At 43.4% G+C, this 13343-nt stretch overlaps 1 protein-coding gene across 1 annotated transcript in view; it reads left to right on the forward strand.

Annotated features, from left to right (window-relative positions):
* Positions 1-13343, forward strand: part of LOC103731132 (CUB and sushi domain-containing protein 1-like) — a gene marked incomplete at its 3' end in the record, with an annotated part of 1440296 nt that overhangs the window by 1035455 nt on the left and 391498 nt on the right. The window lies entirely within an intron of this gene.

Genomic DNA, 13343 nt, shown 5'->3' on the forward strand with positions numbered 1-13343 from the left:
TCCCTGTAGCCCCAGCTGTCCTGGAACTCACTATGTAGACCAGGCTGGCCTTGAACTCACAGAGATCCACCTGCCTCTGCCTCTCCCTCCCGAGTGCTGGGATTAAAGGCGTGCATTACCATGCCTGGCCATAAATTATTTTAAATAATGATCAAATGCTGTTCTAAATAGAATTGCTTTTGGATTTAGATAATTTAACATGCTAAAACCCAAAACCAGAAAAATAGAAACTAATAATAATGACAAAACTCAGAGATTCACGTTTGAATAATAAGGTTTGAATTCTAGTATGGACAAGGCATCCTTGATTGAAAATTTCTATTAAATTATAGCTATTATCATACAAAGTTAAAGAAGTGCAAAGCAACTGATCATTTGATGCCTTCCCTCCAGTCAGAGGTGTTTTGAGAACCACTTGAGAAATTCAGACATATTCTTACCAAGTTAACAGTCCTTACGGCTTGTGAATTAGCTCACCATTGACCTTGGAATACAAAGCAATTGCATAAGCGTCTCAATCACTGGACATTATTTTCTTTATAAAATTGTACAATATTTCACTGAAAGGAAAATACCGAAATCCTATTTTCCCCTGAACACAGGATCCTTTTTAGATTGCCCAGATTCTGCTTTGGTCTCTAGTGTGGAAATTGGGTTCTTTGTTACATTTAATGAAGGAAGGGCACTTCTAACCTGGATCAGACAGGAAATGAGAGATAGAATTCCATTCCAGAAAGGCGGCATGGTCACTGCATAAGCTCTGTCTTCATGTCCTCTTGAATCTACAGTGCCCCAGGTCCTTGATCTCAATTTCCTTGCAAGCACCTGAAATCATAAACCCTGGCAAATACTCAGTTTGTCTCTACCTTACTTATTCCCTGTTGCCTTTTCATAGAATTATTTTACTTAAAAAATAAAGAGTAAAAAGTAAAGAAAAAGTAAACAAGGGCAAGAGAGAAATGTGGATCCATATTTGTAATGAAAAAGGAGTCCTTTTATAACCACGACATGAGGGAACTTCAGAAGAGTTCTCAAAAGCCATCGCACTCATGAAATGTAGACAGAAGAGATCAAATCAACAGGCATTTTATGACAAACTCTTTGAACTAGTAACAGCATTTTGATTCATAATTAAGAGTTAAGAAAACCATCCAGGCCAGACACGGTGGTGCATATCTTTAATCCCAGCACTTGGGAAGCAAAGGTAGGTGAATCTCTGTGAGACTGAGGCCAGCCTGGTCTACATAGTGAGTTCCAGGACAGCTGGGGCTACAGGGAGACCCCATCTCAAAAAAACAAAAAAGTGAAAAGAAAACCATCCAATGTTCCCAGGAATGAGGATTGGAGAGGGCAGGGGAGGGAAGCCCAAGATTGGCTTTCTGTGAGTCCGATGCGCTGGGTGGCACCTGTGCAAGGTCATAGATTTGTTTGTATTTGGTTATCCTTCAAGGCATCGACTCACGAGGAACCGGCAGCCAAGAACTTCATACTGCCTCCCTGCACCTAGCTCAGGGTATTCTCACAGGTAGGCCCTGCTCATGGAGCTTGAGGAAACCCTTAAATGTTGGAGAGAGCAACTCAAATGTGCATGTCTTCCAGTTGGAAAGCTGGGCAGCATTCTGATATTTTGGTGGCTCCTGCCTACTGATGGTAGGGCTTGGCTCCATAGGTCCTGTGCAGTTTAGCAATGAGCGCAGCGACCATTCTGACATGTGACAGGAGTTTGTCACTTGTGATGAAGCAGACCTGAATTTTTATGTGTGGTGCTTCATATCCAAGAAATGTATTTTAAACACAGTTTCTTACTTCAGTAGTGAATGTATTAGCATTCAACACTTAGCCTTAGCTGGTGGAGATTTTAATTTTTCATGGACTCGTTTTGAAGGAAAATACAAGCACAGAAAGGAAATGGTGACTTGGGGTGTCCCGTCTCCCTCTCCAGCATGCGGAGAATGAGCATCTTCTCCTTCGCTAAATACGTTTAAACCCTCCACATTCTGAGTTTTGGACCCTTAAAAACAGACTTTCAGGGATCTCCAGACTTTTTCTTATGGAATTTGAGTCCAGCTCTAGTTATTGTTAGGACAATTCCACGTCTCATTTGTGAGGATCATGCAGGTCAGCTCTCAACTTTTATTGATCATTCTAGAAGGAGGACGATGCAGTAGATGCATATGGAAACAACCCAAATGCCCCACGAGGCCACTCTCCAGGCCAGTCCCAGAGGAGCAGACAGTTGAGAACAGAGTTCTCTGAAATATTTGTTTCTGAATTTAACTATTCACTGACATTTGTGAAAAAAATCTATGAACTTACCAATATGCCACCTCCATGTATATTAGCTTTTTGCTGAATTGTGAAACCACTCATGAAACTCTGTCCACTATTGATTCGGATGGTCCTGCGAGCTCAGGTGCTAGTGGTTTGATATACCCATCACTTGGGTCCTGACTGCATACCAAGTTCCCAGAGCTTACAGGGAAGGGACCCTTTTTGGAAAGAAGCCTGTCCCAAGCTGATTGGCCTGATATACACTCTCTCAAATAAAGACCTCAGGGTACAAAGATTTTTAGGGAGAGGGAGTTTGGAAGTGGATTTCCTCTTCACGGTGAACCTCTGGATAGTGGAGACAATCTCGAGATCGACATTAGGCATGCATGAAAGAAGGGCTTAGTGGATCCAAGTTATTTTATTTCAATTAGCATTTTTACTGGCATGCATGCACATTCATCTTGAGACTATGCTTCAAAATAATTAAAATATTTGAACAAACACAAAATTGAGCAGCATTTGGAGGGATTTTCAGACTCATCTCAATGTGACTGGAATATTAATTCCTAAGCAATTGAATATTGGCCACAAAAGGAGCTAAGTAGTTATTTTCTGTCAAGAATTTTTGCAGATTCCAATTCCTCCACAGAAACTTACTGTGAGTCTTCCACTGGTCGGGCACTCTGGAGTACTGATGATGCCACTCTCTTTAGAACACCTGGTCTTGGTTTGCACCCACCTCTGAGCTTAGAGATGGAGACCCGTATTAAAGTAGTCACAGAAGTCAGTGTATCATTAGAAAATGGGTGTCACCCAGCTGACATGAGCCAGGTAACCTCTCATTAGGGAAACAACAGGCTCTGAGTGGAGACCCGAAGGCCTGGCGCCTGGTGAGACGGCCACAGAGCTGGAGGCTCAGTTCTTCATGGAGACGGGCTTCCCAGGTGACAGCTGTGTCATCTGAGCTCTGTTGGTCTCTCATTATGTTATCTCTACTTTATGACTAGGTTTTATGATAGGGAAACTGTAAAATACCTAGAATCTAAAGAAATCATAGGAATTACTCTCCTTCTTAAAAAAGAGAGACTGATCACAGAAAATTGAAATGATTTCTCAGTGTCATTATGAATCATTATTAGCAGGGTTAGACCCAAAGCTCAGTCACATCAGTGAGATTAAAAACAAAACCCTTGAACTTAATTGTTTTCTTTGTATGTTTAAAAAATATTTTATTATTTTTATTTTATGCATATGAGTGTATTGCCTGCTTGTCTGTAAGTATACCGATTTCATGCAGTGAGCATGCAGGTCAGAGGAGGGCATCAGATCCCCTAACTGGAGTTACAGATGGTTGTTAGCTGCCATGTGGGTGCTGGGAACTGAACCCAGGTCCTCTGCAAGAGCAGCCAGTGCTCTTAACCACTGAGCCGTCTCTCCAGCCTCCGTTTCTTTCTATTTTTTTAAAGGAGTGAAGACTTAAAGTTCTCAATAGGTCACGATAGATAGATGTTCAAAGGTCCATGTCTGCTAAATTCATAATTTCCATATATAATTCATAGCTCGTCCTTGAAAATAACCTGACCAATGGCCAGTTGTTTTGGGACATTTTCCTTCCATCCCTCCGGAGTTGCTGAACAATAGAAACACATGCTGACAATGGGTTGGTAGGCCATGTTGTCATCATGTGAACATCATGGAGTATCCTTACACAAACCAAGATTGCTCTGATGTCCCAGGCAATTCAGCCTCACCAGGCTTCCTTCAGAAAAGTGGCCGATATTGATCAAAGTGCCAGTCTGTAGCAGGACGCTGCATGTCAGCAGTTCTGAGCAATGTTGCAGAAACAGCTGAGAGGTTAACCTAAAACTACTCAGGATTTTTAGGACTAGGATATAGAACTCATGGATAACTTCATCTGCACTCATTCTGTATTTTTACTTAGCTCTAACTGGGACCCAGGCTGTATTCTAAATAGGTGTGAATACAGCAAACAAGAGGGTGTCAATCCCCTAAGCTCTTGTGGTCCTGTGTTGATGTCGGCTGGGATCTCTGAGGCTCATATTTAGGAGCCACAGGATCATGACAAGGGCCCATGGAGAGTGTGGATTCCTAGAGGGGTGTGGGATGGACATCCTTTCATCTCACATGGCTCCCAGGCTGGAGTGACATTCAGACACATTTCTGAATATTAAGGACATGGCCATACAGAGATCATATAAGAAAGAAGAAATGACTGGAACAAATAGGGTTGATGTTTGTAAGGAACTTAAAGATGACAAATGAGGTGTCATGATGGGAAGCCAGAGATCTTGTCACAAAGTCACGGTCTGAGAGAAACATGAGACAGGGCAAAGAAAGGTAAATCACACAGGATTTTGTTACCAACGGAAAGGAATTAGATTTGACCTGGAGTCCATGGGAAGAGAACGTGAGAATGCTCCTCAAGGAAGCACTGTTATCTCACAGAGGTTTGGCAAGCTCTTTCTGGCAGGTGTGTAAAGGATCACCAGGAGGCCAAAAGGACAGAGAAGGAGAGTAATTCCTTCACAGAGGCCCACAAGAAGATGACAGCTTGGACCAAGATTGAGATAGAGGAGAGAGGGTTGAGCTTGGAAGAGAACAGATGATAGAGATTAGTGATAGACATGCAGAGATGATGGAGGTGAGGTTGGGAATGAAGAGATGGCAGGGTCAAAGGTCGGGGTAGAAGAGATGGTGGAGACAGAGGTTGGAATAGAAAAGATGTTTTAATAGATAAGTTTGGAATGAGAGAGGCGGGAATCAGTTTGAATAGAAGAGGTAAGGGCTGTGGGAGGAGGAAAGGACGGTCTGAAGGGAATGGATGGTACCTTACAGAAATGGTCAACTGACGCATCATAGAAACCACGAGGAAGAGGAAGAGGAGGGGAACCAGGGATAGCTGGTGTTTGGGAAAAGCCAGGGAGGTTCGATCCGTTTTTATGTAAGTTTCAAGTTGTTGGAATATGACAATATGTTAATGCAATTTCCTCAAAGCTGAATATTCTATCCAAACTCTAGCAGATTCTTAATTATAGATTCATTATAATTAAATGAAGGCTGAGACAGGTGTTCAAAGCTGAAAATAAGCACATTAGGAAGAGTCCTCAGAACTTGCCTAGCATTGTAATTTATTTTTCATGAAAGAAAGAGTGTCTCTTCCAGCCAGCAATGTCAAGGATTGTGTACCGGTTAAACTTAAATTGTCTTTGTAAATGTTAAGTGACTCTCAATGAGGATGTTCCCAGGTATTGCCATATGGGCTGTTAGCATTCTGTATAGGATGTAATTAAGCACTGTGTGGCATAACTTAAGCTCGTTGAAGCAGAGTCTTGTATATCATGCACAAACCACACAGCCGTAAAGCTTTGCCATGTGTCGGGTGGTTTCTTGGTATGTGCATCCTTATTTGAATAGCAATGTCAACACAGAGTCTTCTGTTTGTGAAAGATGCTTCCTGTATCATTTACTTGAGTGAATCCATGGAGATGTTGTGTCATCAGACCTGCTGTTCTGTGGCAGGCACCACAGGTCGTTAGTGGACCACCCTTTACAGCTTCATCTTTGTGTGACCAGCAACAATTTATAGGCTGGTCTTTCCCCACTCCACTATCCGGAGTTGGATATGTCAGCGCAGGGTTGTTGGTAGCATAAATCCTGACAAAATTCACAACCAGGCCATAAATTGCATTTATCTGTCTTTCAAAACTGATGTTTAATTTGAAGAGATTTTTATAGAAAGATTAGTTCCACATGAACAGTTCATTTCATTAATGTAATTGAAATTTCATCTTGGACTTTGGTCTAGCAGACAACATCTCAGGAAGACAATGCCTTAGGGAAATCCAGATGACACTGAGGAATTACAAGTTAAACATCACATTGTGACAGACCAGGCATGTTTCATACTACCAAAATAATAGCTTAATAAATACATAAGCTCTGTAAATGTGGGAACTATTGAAACTGGTTTTATTTTAAATTATTGTCTTTGATGAATTTTTATTAGTCCATTCTGGTTATACAGAGACTTGATTCCTGTCACCTGTGCTTAAATATAACATTTCAAGAGTATATGCAGTTCAGTTTTTATTGACAGAACATTCAGTTGGAAGCAGAGTTTCCCTCCCATCCCTTGAAAGAGCATATAAATGTTGAGGGACACGGTGATGTCATGACATTGAGCTCAAAATTATGGCAGTAATCTCAACTTCTAAAGATGAGGATAGTCTCCATCTCATCACTCTAGATGCTGAGGCAGGAAGATTACTATAGGTTCGAGGCCATCCTGGGGTTACAGAATGAGACCCTACCTCAAATCGGCTCATATAGGGCAGAGCAGACTCTGTTAAAATGCGGATATAATCATTGAATTCTAAATTTAGTCATAACCATTTCAAAACGATGCCCCTGTGGCCTGTGGGCTGCCTGCTGCTGTGACCATGAGATGGATATTCTTCTAAATTAAAGATCTCTCTAATGAAGGAGCATGTCTCAGGTTATCCATCGAAATCCTGATCCGGACTGCAAATAAAAGCCACATGCAGTACTAGGAAGGGAGACCTTAACGACTAGCGTACCCCAGCCGGCACCAGCTAAGGGAGGGAGAGGCACTCCCATTCACCCGAGGGGCTGTTAGAAGCCCCTTGAAGCACTTTGGAAGACAGAACCTCTAAAATTTTTCTTATGCACTCTTAACACATGAGGTTTAAAAGGATTGCTGAAGGAAATGTGAAAGCCTGCCCAGACAGGACAAACTTCCTGTTAAGGGAGATTTTATTTCTTTAGTGACAACTCAGAGTTCCTTGGGAACTCTCAAATTTGTATCTTAAGCTGTTTTCAAGCCAGAAGGATTTTTTAAAGTCATTTCAGTGCAATATTAAGACACTATCTATCAACTTGCTCATGACCTGAAGAAAAATTTCTTTGTGACCCTTGCTGAATCTGGCCACATCTACAAGTTCATCTCTGCAGCAAGCCTGACCATCTCCTACTGCCTACAAAGGGTGTGAGGTCCAAGGTCCAATTACCAAAACCGTGCCCTCACTGAGTGGGCTGCCTGCTACAAGATCAAGGTTTAGTATGCATGGAGGGTTACAAACGCATCTATACAGACACCCAGGACAGTGTGTGGACCTTCAAAGCAGTCTGAACCACACAGTCACAAAGACTATTATTATGAAAATAATACTATTGTTGTGAAATATTATGAATATCTAGCTCCAGTGACGGATTTAATCTTACTCTGAGCTCATCAGCATGAATTCTTCTATTTCCAACTTCATCACTCTGATTTCAGATCTCACCCAACTCTACTGCTCTATAATTACATTTCTCTTCCAATCAAAATCATGTTTAAAGCCTCCAAATTCTATGTAATCTGGATAAACTCTCAGAATGGGTATTTCGACAGTTCATACAGCCCCTGTGCCTTGAACTTACTCTGGAGTGACCTGCCCCAGCTGGGTTGCACACCTCCCCCTGAGAGCCTCTGGCCTCAGGCATCACATGCATTCCCTGGACTCTTAGCAGTTTGCTTCTCAGACAGGGACCCCCCACCACCCCCCACCACCCCCAAGCTCTGCTCCTATTGGTTCCAATTTTCCTGTACCTTCAGACTGCCTCAGAAATAACCACTCCCTAAAATACCCCAGAGTGTCTCTCAAATGAAATACCACCACCCGTGGTGATTCACTTCCTTCTAACAGATCCCAGCCAGGCAGGAATACACCTTCCATCCAGGTCCTAAAGGAGCCTCCCAAAGGATGACTATGGACCTTTTTAGGATGACATTTCACAATGGAAAACTATAAAATCTTCTGTATGAAGTAACAGTCAAAAATTCAGCTTTTCTGTCTTTGGATTTCACCAGCACTAAAATCTTCAAGCTTCTCATTTACTAAAATGCATATCAGATTTTAATTAGGATGTAAATAATTTTATTAAAACCACTGTCTAGTTGCTGTCATTTGTGTTATGAGAATCAGCACAAGCCTTGTGTTTTGATTTTCAATTACCCAAATTAAAAGGAAACAATAGTTTATATCTTATTGAATGTTTCCATATTATTAACATATAAAATAAATGAATTTTCTATATACTATTAATATACATAACTAATTTTCTATATAGTATTACATATATAACTAATCATATACAATAAATATTATTTCTACATATACTCAATAGAGAAGCATACCAGCCAATTGTTTAACTGTTTGCCTATTAGGTCTCTTAAATCCCTTCTATAACTTCACTCAGTAGACCTCATGGCTCACATTCATCATGTGTCTTGTGCTCACTGGCCAGATGAGGCTGGGGTCTGGTCTGCTGGATGTGGCGGTTCCCAGGTGCTGAGGAAAGAACCCAAGATTCTAATGACCGTCTATGCTCACATTTCTCATTGTAAACCTCAGAGCTCCAGGCTTTCAGGGGAATTGTTTACTGTCACTTGAAAAACACTGCTCACAGTGCCTGGAAAGCTCTGCTATTCACGGCTTCTGTTTTTCTGGATTTGAAAATGGAATTATGGGGAAGGAATCAGCAGGACTTTCAGAATGTCTTTGTCAAATAAATCAACACCTCTGTCAGACTAGATTAGGATAGTCTATTAGTCTATTAGAGCTTCAAGGCTGCAGAGGTTTCGGCTGTAGTGGCTGGCATTCTGGGTTGCTGTGCTCTGCATCTGTGCATTCAACCCACTGTGGATAGGCATACGGGGAAAACATCCCCAGAGTGAACACATACCGACCTTTTTTCCTTCTTACGCCATAAAATTAGTCTAACAACTGTCCACACAGCATTTATGTCATGTCAGGTATTATAATTTATCTAGAAAAGAAGAGGGTTGGGCAGGTTGATGAACTCCTATGAAGATGCTGTTATGACAGGACTCACCCCTTCCAATTAAGGTTAACTGTGCTGCCAGGAGTTGGGGTACAAGTTTCCAAAGCCTGAGCACCAGGCCATCGTCCCTTACAGTGTTAAAGACAATCCAGCATCATTCTAGACCCATTCTATCGTGCATGGTTTGGAATTCCTGCCCATGTGACTGCAGGCCAAGCACAGAGATGACAAGGGTTCCTAGCTTATGATTCAAGAGACCATGATCTGTCTACATGACTGTTGGCCAGGATCAGAGGTCACAGAAGTTTCTAACCTATGCGACAAGAGACCATGAACCACAGTTTCTGGCAGGAAGCATATTTATAGAATCAGAAGCAAATGTTAAACAAGCAGCTGTTTCCTCTTGCAGGCAAGGGGCTGTTCCTTATGGCATGGTTTTTCGGTTTTTTATTACTTATCCAGCTCTCGGTGTTCTACCTCATTTCCCCCCTTCGGTCCCTTCTTGACTTCTTTAAGGGGTACCCTTTTCTCCTATATCTCTCAAGTCAAGCTCTTAACAGTCTTGGAAGAGCATCTGGAAATTTATGGCCTCTAGGCAGGAGGAGACCAATTGGGTCATCATGATAAGGATGCAGGGACTGGACAGGAAGTCCAGAAGGAATGAAAGGAGAGGACCAGTCAGTGGGAGAAGCCAGGATGCCCACCTCCGGAAACGGCTTCAAGAATCCCAGCAATCAGCTCCTTGTCTCTTTGTAGTTACTTCTTCGGATTGTGGGCCCTGTCCCTGGTCATCTCTGACTGTGACATGGAAGCAGCATTGCTGCTTTAAGAAGAGAAAGAGTCCTCCCTTTCCAGCATTGACCCACGTACCTCCTGACTTGTAGGACTACTGCTGCTAAGGGGTCCAGTTGATCTCGCAGGACTACTAATGATTTGGTGATACAAGGTGGCTGATGAAGCAATTCTACCTGTTCCTGTACCCACATCAGCCATTAACGCAGTTAACAGGGATACGGTCTGGGGAGCTCTCTTGATCCTGATGGTATTCATCTGGGGAGTCAGGAAGGCCAGGGTGCAGCTTCCTGTCCAGTAAATTTTCCCTGACTGGTCACCTAAAGTGAAAGAGGTGTAAATGGTGGCGGTTTCGTAAGTATAAACAGTGAAGTTATGTGTCTGTGTCCCATAAATCTTTTTAAGACAGACCTTCATAGGGCTTTCAGTGGAGGGTGTTCAGGAGATCTGAACATACGTGTTCTTGGCAGGAACATGTTGGGTGGGAGGTGGCCCCAGGCTCAAGACAAGCAAGGAGGTAGGCTATCACCAACACTGGTTGGAAGCAATCCAACTTACGTACGACAGTAGAAGAGTGCCAGCAGGAATTCTCGCCACATTTCCAATCCGTGGGGCTACGGCAGGCAGACTCTATATGAAGACTAAATCAAAGGCAGGAAAGATGAAGTCACAGGGTGACACAGTACATTTGGGGACTAACCAAACAGCCCATTAAGTTAATTTTCTTCCAGTAATTGAATCCCTAAGCTCCAGCCATACGTAGATCGACCAGTTTCTGGTGTGGTCAAGGAAGGGCACTGGGCTTGAACAGTGATCTTGAGGGTTTGAGAGGGAATCTCAGGATCCCCAGTGGTCATCCATATGCCTGAACCTTCAGGCGGGGAAGCATTCTTCACTTGGGAGTGATGATCCAGTGATGCCTGCTAGCTTCAGAGGTGAAGGAGTGGTTAGAAGTCCACAGCAGGGTCCCTTACATGTGATTTTGAGGGGTCTTTTGTGAATTATTTACCCTTACAAGGTCTCCTGGTTTGTGGGGAGGTACTGGGTTACTTAAGGGAAAGGAAAGTCTCTCTAGCACCCACTGACGAGGCTCTAATACTGGCTAGAATGTTTGCCAACCAGGAATTTGTAGACTTCCTATTTCCTCCAGCCCTCAGAGACTCTTATGTGAGGCAGGGGTATACCGAACAATTCTCATAAGGTGACAGCTTCATTCCTCTGTGTGGTGAGTATTTCACTCGCAAGAGAGCCATAGGCAGTACCGAGGTCCAGGCACCCAGGCCTCTTGACAACATATATTTAGTTCTTGTTTTAGGGCCCAGTTCATATGTTCTACCTTCCCTGAGATTTGAGGTAAGTTGCATGCAATTTCCATTTCAGTTTCAGGGCCTTTACTAGCCCTTGTGTGACCGAGGTCACAAAGGCAAGACTGTTGTCTGTCTCAACTGATGTAAGCAATCCATGCTGGGGCCAAATCTCAGTCAGAAAGGCTCTTGTTACTCTCCTGGATTTTTTAATACCAGTGGGATATGCAAAGTGCACACAGTGACCACCAGGTACCTATGTCCTCTCCAAGGCTGTAATTCAGTCAACTATTTCCAGATCTTCAAGGTATCTCTGTTCAGTTTTCTGTGTTCCCAGTAGTTGGCGGGAGGGCCTTGTTTGGTATTGTTGTGGGTATAAGTCTGGCATTTCCAAGTCACATTCCCACAGAGCACAGAGAATTTATCCATATAGTAAGGCAGGTTTCTCAAAGTCTCTAATGCTGTATTTCCCAAATGAGTGTGTTCATGGAGCCGAGGAACCATGGGATGGGATGGGGGTTCTGAAGTAAGGGGAGTCTTCTGGGAAGGAGCCACCTCCATCTGACGTCTCCTGTTAGTGTCTCCTCCAGGCCTCTTATTGGGTGACAGTTTGGGCGTTCAGCAGGGCTGAGGCCGTTCTGGTTTTCCTGGGAGGGACCTGTGGCACATTCATTCTTGCTGCCTGTTGTGAATTTTATCTGCTTGTTGATTCCTTTTGGTTGTGAGTTCTCCTTTTCGATGTCCTTGGTGGAGAATGGTGGCCACTGCCACTGGGTCAGACTGCTTCTGAGAGAATATTGGTCATATTTTTATTGCTTTTCCTCATTCAGTAAGATGCTCCCTCCCATTATAGAGGACCCAGGCACAGGGAAGCAAGCCATATCTTGAGTCTATGTAGATGTTTACCATTTGAACCTTAATTCCAAGGCCCTGGTTAGGGCTAAAAGCTCTGCCCGTTGAGCTGACCATCTTATGGGGAGGAACAGGGAAGCAAGCCATATCTTGAGTCTATGTAGATGTTTACCCTTTGAACCTGGTTAGGGCTAAAAGCTCTGCCCGTTGAGCTGACCATCTTATGGGGAGGGTCCCTGGCTCTGTTACCTCAATCTCTGTTACCACCACATATCCTGCCAGACTCCTCCCATGTGACTGGAAGCAGCGACCATTGGGTAGGTCTAGTCTGGGGAGGACAGAGACTGACCCGTGAAGTCAGGGTGACTTGAATATATCTTGCCCATTGCTTCAATACAATCATGGTCTGGGGAGGGAGCTTAGCTCAGCAGGCAAGAAAGTAGCTAGATGTAGCATTTTGACAGTCTCTAGATGTATATGGAGGTTTGCATATAGAAGACACTGGTATTGTTTCATAATTGGGCTGGTGAGCCAGTGGTACCCTCATTGGTAGAACATGTGGGACCTTGAAATTAGTGATGTTGCATTCTCAGTTTGAGTGCTTCCTCAACCAGGAGGAATATGGCAGCCAGGGCTCATAGGCAAGGCGGTCATCCAGGGACCACCATGCCTACTTGCTAGCCAGACAGGACACAGGTCGTTGCCAAGTTCTCATATCCTGGGTCCAGGCTCCTAGTACTGGGCTGAAGAGATGGCTCAGTGGTTAAGAACATTTGCTATTTTTGCAGAGGACCCTGGTTCAGATCCCAGCACCCACTTCGCACCTAACAACCATCTATAACTCCAGTTTCAGGGTATCTCACATCCCCTTTTGACCTCTGTGGCCATTACACTCACATGGTGCACTTATATACATGCAGGCAAAACACTCATACACATACCCCCACCCCAAAAATTAAAAAAAATAAAGACTTCAAGTGCAATTTTCTTCTTCTCATAGACAAACAGGTTAACTTCTCAGGTCCTAACAGTGCATGTCTAGGCCAGTGTGTCCAGCAGGGCTTCGTTGAAAGTCAGGGAGGCATCCTGTTGATGCCATACCCACTAAAATTGTTCATTTTCTCCCCCTGTGTTCCTGCACCCAGGGGCTTGACTATCAGTGAGTAATTAGGTTTCCAAATGTGAGCAAAGCTACTTTCCCCATATTCACTCAAATCTACCTCCAAGTCTTTGGCACTGGGAAATCCAAACTGACTTTTT

Source organism: Nannospalax galili, unplaced genomic scaffold, assembly GCF_000622305.1.
Source record: "Nannospalax galili isolate Female #2095 unplaced genomic scaffold, S.galili_v1.0 scaffold1234, whole genome shotgun sequence".
NCBI classification, from domain to species: domain Eukaryota; kingdom Metazoa; phylum Chordata; class Mammalia; order Rodentia; family Spalacidae; genus Nannospalax; species Nannospalax galili.